Source organism: Pongo abelii, chromosome 8 (genome assembly GCF_028885655.2).
Source record: "Pongo abelii isolate AG06213 chromosome 8, NHGRI_mPonAbe1-v2.0_pri, whole genome shotgun sequence".
Taxonomy (NCBI): domain Eukaryota; kingdom Metazoa; phylum Chordata; class Mammalia; order Primates; family Hominidae; genus Pongo; species Pongo abelii.
Genome location: NC_071993.2, coordinates 13,486,750 through 13,494,686, shown reverse-complemented (window position 1 = coordinate 13,494,686; position 7,937 = coordinate 13,486,750). Strand labels below are relative to the sequence as shown.

The 7,937-nt window shown below is 53.0% G+C and overlaps 1 protein-coding gene across 3 annotated transcripts in view; it reads left to right on the top strand.

The window, feature by feature from the left end:
• The first annotated feature begins 7,266 nt into the window (after nucleotides 1–7,266).
• SEPHS1 (selenophosphate synthetase 1) overlaps nucleotides 7,267–7,937 on the top strand; it is a 28,029-nt gene continuing 27,358 nt past the window's right edge. For 2 of the 3 annotated variants that reach the window (XM_054521362.2, XM_024252934.3), the window contains exon 1: nucleotides 7,267–7,552. The gene's annotated coding sequence lies outside the window, so the exon portion shown is untranslated. 3 annotated transcript variants of the gene reach the window in all.

Sequence of the window (7,937 nt, the reverse complement as noted above, 5' to 3'; positions counted from 1 at the left end):
GCTGGAGTGCATTGGTGTGATCTTGGCTCATTGCAGCCTCCGCCTCCCAGGTTCAAGTGATTCTCTTGCCTCAGGCTCCCCAGTAGCTGGGATTATAGGCACCCACCACCATGCCTGGCTAATTTTTTTTTTTTTTAGATGCAGTCTTACTCTGTCGCCCAGGCTAGAGTACAGTGGCATGATCTCGGCTCACTGCTACCTCCACCTCCTGGGTTCAAGTGATTCTCTTGTCTCAGCCTCCCAAGTAGCTGGGATTACAGGCGCCTGCCACCACACCCGGCTTATTTTTTTGTATTTTTAGTAGAGACGGAGTTTCACCACGTTGACCAGGCTGGTCTCGAACTCCTGACCTCAGGTGATCCAGCAGCCTCAGGCTCCCAAAGTGCTGGGATTACAGGCATGAGCCACGGTGCCCTGCCTGAAAATTTCAAACAGAAGAGTGGGAATAGTGAATGCTGGAGGCTGGGTGCATGGTCTCCAGAAGTAGCCCAAGCTCAAATCCTGGTTTCACTACTTACAGCTGGGCACTGTGGTAGCACTGCCCACGCCATTGACATCTGACTCACTGATCTTACCCAAAGCTGCAGGGGCCAGCACACTGAGAGCATCCTACCTCAATCACCTGCCTGCCCAGCACTCCAGGGCAGCTCTGCTGGACCTGAAGTTCTCAGTCTTGTCCAGTCCAGTGAGAGGACGTGTGGGGAGTTCCAGGGAGTTAACATCCAGGGGCAACCCTTAACCACCAAAGGACAGGAGTCAGTGGATAAAATCATGGATTCTTTTCCTGCCAGTAGCATGAGTTTAAGGGGACAGATTTGTTGCTATTGCTGTTGTGACAAATTATCACAAACTTTGTGGCTTTGTCAGAGGCATTTGAACCAGAGCAACTCCATCTTGAATGGGAGCTGGGTAGAATGAGGCTGAGACCTACTGGGCTGCATTCCCAGATGGTTAAGGCATTCTAAATGACAGGATGAGATGGGAGGTCAGCACGAGATACAGGTCACAAAGACCTTGCTGATAAAACAGGTTGCAGTAGAGAAGCCGGCCAAAACCCCCCAAAACCAAGATGGCAAAGAGAGTGACCTCTGGTTGCCCTCATTGCTACACTCCCACCAGCACCATGACAGTTTACAAATGCCACAGCAATGCAGGAATTACCCTATATGGTCTAAAAAGGGGAGGCATGAATAATCCACCCCTTGTTTAGCATATCATCAAGAAAGAACCATAAAAATGGGCAACCAGCAGCCCCCAAGGCTGTTCTGTATATGCAGTAGCCATTCTTTTATTCCTTTACTTTCTTAATAAATTTGTTCTTAAAAAATACATAAATAAAATAAAATAAACTTGCTTTTGCTATTTTGCTTTGCATTGTGGACTTGCCCTGAATTCTTTCTTTCTTTTTTTTTTTTTTTTTTTTTTTTTGAGACAGAGTCTCACTCTGTCACCCAGGCTGGAGTGCAATGGCACAATCTTGGCTCACTGCAACCTCCACCTCCTGGATTCAAACGATTCTCCTCCCTCAGCCTCCCGAGCAGCTGGGATTACAGGCGCCCGCCACTATGCCTGGCTAATTTTTGTATTTTTAGTAGAGACAGGAATTCACCATGTTGGTCAAGCTGGTCTCGAACTCCCGATCTCAGGTGATCCACCCGCCTCGGCCTCCCAAAGTGACGGGATTACAGGCATGAGCCACTGCGCCCGGCTTGCCCTGAATTATTTCTTGTGCGAGATCTAAGATTCCTCTCTTGGGGTCTGGATCAGGGCCCCTTTCCTATAACAGCTTGAATTATGATCTGACAGTTCTGTGGACCAGAAGTCTGATATGGATCTCATTAAGCTAAGATCAAGCTATCAGCTAGATGTATTCTCTTCCAGAGGCTTTAAAGGAGAACCTGCTTCCTTGTCTTTTCCATATTCTAGGGGGCACCTGTTTTCCTCAGTTTGTGGCCCCTTCTTCCATCTTCAAAGCCAGCAGTGTCAGTCTAATTCCTTCTCACGCTCCCATCTCTCCAGCTCTCTATTCCCCCTTCCACTTTTCAGGAGGCTTGTGATTACCTTGGATCCACCTAGATTATCCAAGATAACCATGCTATTTTAAGCTCAAATGATGAGCAAATTTTTCTTTAATTATTTTAAGAGACAGGGTCTCTGTCACCCAGGCTGGAGTGCAGTGGTACAATCATATCTCACTGTGTCCTTGAACTCCTAGGCTCCAATAATCTGCCAGCCTCAGCCTCCCGAGTAGCTGAGACTAGAGGCATGAGCTACAACACTTGGCTCTGATCAGTACATTCAATTCCTGCAACTGAAATTCCTCTTTGCCTTGTAACATAACATAGTCACAGGCTCTGGGGATTGGGACATAGACCTACTGGAGTTCATCATTCGTCTTCCTGCCCCAGGGGGTGCTCCGTACCATTTCTCAGATCAGCCTCAACAGGGCAGAGTCCCAGGTGCCCACGGTTGGTAAGCCACTCTAACATTCCTTCCGGCTTTCTCCCTTCTGTTTCCTCCCGTCTGCTTCATGACTTCTGTTTCCTAGGATCACCTCCCAAATTAACTAACTCCTTTCTCCCTAATCCTTGTCTCCAGGTCTACTTTGGGGGAACCCAAACTAAGACCGTGACCTTGGATAAATTACTTAATTAGTCTGAACCCTGGTTCCCATCCCCTTGAAAGGAAAACATATAGTAGTACCTACACCAGGGGGCTGTGGGGAGAATTCTAAGAGCAATGCTTTAAAACGCTGTGCAGCGGGGTATGTAGTGAATCCTCAACAAAGGTTAGCTATTGATGGAGGGGTGGAAGTCAGGGTACAGGCAGGGACCAGCCTGGGACAGGCAGAGGGCAGTCCTGTCTCTAAGACATTGACCCTGGAGGTCAGAGGAGTGTAGTGGGGCCGGGGAAGGGTGAGGGAATTACAGGGTTTCCTCTGAGGACATGAATTTTTTTCTGTAAGGTGCATCTGCTCTTGAAGGCAGCAAAGTGTGAACCAGCCCTTGGGGAGAATAATGAACATCAGGAATAACATACTCAATGATTTTTCAGCTGTCAGAAAAGCTCGGCTGGCACTGGGGGCTGACATGCCCATCATGGCAGGATCTCTAAGTTCTGAGTTTTCTCCAGCCCAGTGGAATGACAAAGAAGGCAGGTAGAGGGGCTTAAGTTTGGACATTCGGGAGTGAACATGGTCAGTGAAGAGGGTTGAGGGGAGGTGAGGCTGCAGAACTAACCTCAGGGGGTCCAAGCTGAACAGAATGAAAAGGATCCACTTCAGGAGACTGGTGGCCCCCATGAAGTTAGAGTGGGGGTGTCAGATGTAAAGAAGGGAGAAGACTCCGGGACCGGGGAGAGGGTGTTGGTGTTTAAGATTTCCAGGGTTAGCTAAGCATGGTAATAGTCCCAGCTACTCAGGAGGCTGAGGTAGGAGGATTGCTTGAGCCCAGAAGTTTGAGACCACCTTGGGCAACATAACGAGAGCTCATCTCTAAACAAATAAAAAATGAAAGACTTCCAGGGCTGAGAAGGTTCACAGCACGGCCATGAGAATGGGTGTCTAAAGTGGAGTTAAGGTCAAGGTCATCAGATTTGCACATCCGTCATCTAGCAGGTGCTATTCCTGAGAATGGACTCTCTCCATCCCCTGGGATGACAGAGCAGGGGCCACTTCTGAATGGGCATCATTCAAACCATGCAGGGGAGTGACACTTCTGGCAGTAGATGGTGGCAGTGCTGGATGGCATGAGCCCTGAATGAGAAGGGCAGGTGACAGGAAGGTGATGTCACTGGAGCTGCTTTGCTGCTTTGGGGTGAGCAGGATGTGGGGTACAGAACAGGCAGCCTCTCGTCCCTCTGGGTTTCAGAGGAAGTGGAATTCTTAGGTCAGTGTTCTTCAAAAGCATCAGAATCACCCAGGGAGCCTGGCCAAATGGGGATTCTTCACATCTCTTCCCCACCACATACACCTCCGACCTGCTGGAGTCTTTTCCCATGGCTGCCATAACAAAGGACCGCAAGCTGGGTAGTTTAAATCCTGGAGGCTGCTAGCGGGAAGCCAAGCTGTCAGCAGGGCTACGCTCCCTTTGAAAGCTCTAGGGAAGAATTCCTCCTTGCCTCTCCCAGCTTCTGGTGCTGACAGCAACCTCCGCTGCAGCTTGTAGCTGCATTGCTTCAACCTCTGTCTCCGTCTTCACATGCATGGCCATCTTCCCTGTGTCTCCTCTGTGTCGCTGTCTCCAAATCTTCCTTTTCTTTTCTTTCTTTCTTTTTGTTTTTTAAGACATCTTGCTCTGTCACCCAGGCTGGAGTGCAGTGGCATGATCCCAGCTCACTGCAACCTCTGCCACCTGGGTTCAAGCGATTCTCCTGCCTCAGCTTCCCAAGAAGCTGGGATTACAGGCATGTGCCACCACGCCCAGCTAATTTTTGTACATTTAGTAGAGATGGGGTTTTGCCATGTTGGCCAGGCTGGTCTCAAACTCCTGGCCTCAAGTGATCTGCCCACCTTGGCCTCCCAAAGTGCTGAGATTACAGGCGTAAGCCACCACGCCCAGCCCAAATATTCCTTTTTTTCTAAGAACATGAGCCATAGGCTTTAGGGCATATCACAATTGAGTATGACTTCATCTTACCTTGATTAAACCTGCAAATATTTTATTTCCAAGTAACGCCACATTCACAGGTATGGGGGGCAGTCAGGATTTCAACACACCTTTTGTGGTGGACACAATTCAACCCATTGTATCTGCTAGCTGTAATCTTTCGAGCGAGGCTGGTAAATTCGTTCTTTTTGTTTGCTCTGTTTTGTTTGAGACAGGGTCTTGCTATGTTATTCAGGCTAGAGTGTAGGGGCATGATCACAGCTCAATGTAGCCTTGAACTACTGGGCTCAAACGATCTACCTCAGCCTCTGAGGTAGTTAGGACTATAGGCATGCGCCATCACACCTGGCTACTTTTTAAATTTTCTATAGAGACGCGGTTTCATTATGTCGCCCAGGCTGGTCTCAATCTCCTGGCCTCAAGTGATCCTCCTGCCTTGGCCTCCCAAAGCCCTGGGGTTACAGGCATGAGCTACCCTGCTCAGCGGTAAACTGGTATTTTTAATAAGCCGCAACCAGACAATGCAACCCAGGAGAACCATCTCTCAGACGGAACCAGCAGAGCCTGAGAATCCAGCGGGGATGGCTCCCTAGAATGGGGTTCTGGTGAGCTCGGGAGTTGGCGGGGAGCGTAGGACTAGCTCAAAGCAGTACCCAAGGAAGAAGCTCTCATCACCGGCAAAGAAAAGGATGCATGACTCTGCCAGATGATCTGGGCCAAGGCTGTAGTGTGGCCCTGGATGAAGTAAGGCATCTGTGGCTAACGGCCTCTGCGGCAGAGAACTGCTTCCCGGTGAGCTCGTGGTGGGTGCAGGCGGGGAGGAAGAGCCGGTTCTGAGGATGGTGGCCTCCCACCGACGCAGCGGGGATCAGCCTCTGTCCCGCCCAGCCACTTGATTTCCAAGTTCTGCAGAGCTCTGTCCAAGGTCTCTTTCACTTTTTTCCTGAGCTCTCCCTTCGGGGTTAATCTCACCTCTTACGGAGGCTTCGAACGCCATTTACATGCTGATGGCACCCAGATTTGCATCGCTGAGCCCCATCCCCACACCAAATTCCGGACCTGCTTCCCTATTAACTTTGGTCTGGAATATCCGGCAGACCTGAGATTTGCAACTCTGAGCCTCACCCCCACACCATCCGGCAGACCTCAGATTTAACATTTCCAAAGCTGAACTCACCCCGAAACTTGTTTGCCTTTCAGCAGTTCTTAGATAAATTATTAGCATCGCTCCTCATTCCCCCCCCCCACCCCCCACCCCAGCAAACTGGAAACCTGGGGGTCATCTTACCCTTCTTCCTCTCCTTCCTACGTGCTAAATCACACCAAATCCCTTCCCTGGGCTGCATTCCCCTTGCTTTCAGTTCAAGTACATCTCCGGGCTTGACTAGTACAATACCCTCTTAATGAGAACCGTGACCCTGTCTTCCCCTCTGGGAGAAGCCATTCTCCAGTGGTGGGCGCCTGTAATCGCAGCTACTGGGGAGGCTGAGGCAGGAGAATCACTTGAATCCAGGAGGCGGCGGTTGCAGTGAGCCGAGATCGCGCCACTGCACTCCAGCCTGGCGACAGAGTGGGACTCCGTCTCAAAATAAATAAATTAAAATAAAATAAAATAAAATAAAAGAATGCAAGCTAACACGTTCTTTGCAAACTTACTGCAGGGTGTGAAGAAAGGACACAAAGACAGGAGCAGCCTGTCTTCGAGGTGGCATCACTTCTGCCTCCAGCCCAGGATTAAAACCCGGAGCAACTGGCAAGCGAAAATATTAACGAAAAGGGCAACTGCGTAGCGTGCCAACCTGCCGTGCCACGTAAAGCACGGTCCAGTGACCCAAAACATTTCTGCTCCCAAATACATTTGGAAAATGCTGACCTACTGCCTAGAAAAGTTCGATCGGCATTCCTGCACACTGCTGTTTTAGAGGGAAGCCCTAAACGATATCTGAAAGCATTTGCTTTATTTTCATCAGCAATGCTTTAGAACCTCGAAAGCCCGGAAAAAAGTTATTTCACGACGTGAAGCTCCCACCTCGATGGCAATTCGAACACATCCAGGATTGCGGCTGCCATGTTCGCTCGAACATGTGCAGGACAAACAATGCAACCAGCGGGGGAACCGTAAACCTTTTTCCTCGACTTCCTACCACGCACATGAAGTATTCAAGAAACTTTGCAGGACGTCTCCACATTTCACGAGGCTCCCGTGAACTCCGGAGCCGAGCTAAACAATAGGAAGGACAGATGCTGGGAGTCCCCAAGCATCTAACGCGCTGTTTGTGTTTTCAAAAAACCTCTGCCTGGCGCCCAGGCGGCTTTTCCTGGGCTCCTAGCCTCCTGTGCAAATTGTTCCCATGGGCATTGTCTTCCAGGACGCTCCGCTGCGCACCCGGGGAGCAGGGACAGCGCCCCGCAGAGCGCCGCGCGGTCGAGCCCGGCCAGGTGGCGGAAACGTTCCCGGCCCTTGCAGCGGGGCCCAGGAAAAAGGTGGCCCGGGCGCCAAGGGCGGCTGCCAATGCAACTCGCAACTTTTGAAATCAATCCTTTTTTGCATCATGCAACGGATGCCACTGCTCCTCGGGTTTGCAACCCCCCACCCCTCCCCCGAGACCAATCATTGCCGCGCTCGGGCCTGCACGGCGCCCCCGCCCCCTTCCCGGGCCGCACCCCGCCACCCAGCAGCCCGGGCCGCCTCTTAAAGGGAGGTGGCCGGCCTTAAAGGACCCCCGCGCGCCCAGCCGGCGGGAGCGCGGCGGCCCGGCTCCCGCAGGGCCGCGCCGAGGCAGGCGAGCCCCCGCGGCGCCCAGGCGCGGGCCCGGGCCCCCGCCGCCGCCGGGCGCGGCATTTTTATTCAGGCGACGCTTAAGGGAGCCCGGCCGCGCCCGGTGCATTGTGGGAGCGGCCCGCGGCCCGTTTTCGGGAGGAGGCGGAGGGCGCAAAGCGAGCCGGTAAGCGGCGGGCCCGGCGCGGGGGGGAGGCGCAGGCTTAAAGGGGAATCTGGGTCCGCAGGCCCGCGGCGGCCGTTGCAAATCCCCCTCCGGGCCGCCCGGGACTGCCGGGTAGCCGCGCGCCGCCGGCCCCGCCAGCCCTGCTTGGAGAGGGGCAGCGCCGGGCTTGGTGGGGCCGCTTTAAAAAAGAAGCGCCGCCCGCGCCGCCGCCGCCGCCGCGCGGGGCCGGGGAAGGAGGGAGGGAGGGCGGGGAGGAGCGGAGGGGAGGGCGGCGGCGGCCACGCAGGGGTTAATTTTTTCGCCCGCCGACATTTTTGCGCGGCGGCGGCGGCGGCCCGTGCGCGCGGCGGGAGCGGCCGGCCTGGGGTCCCGGGGCGCCTCCGGG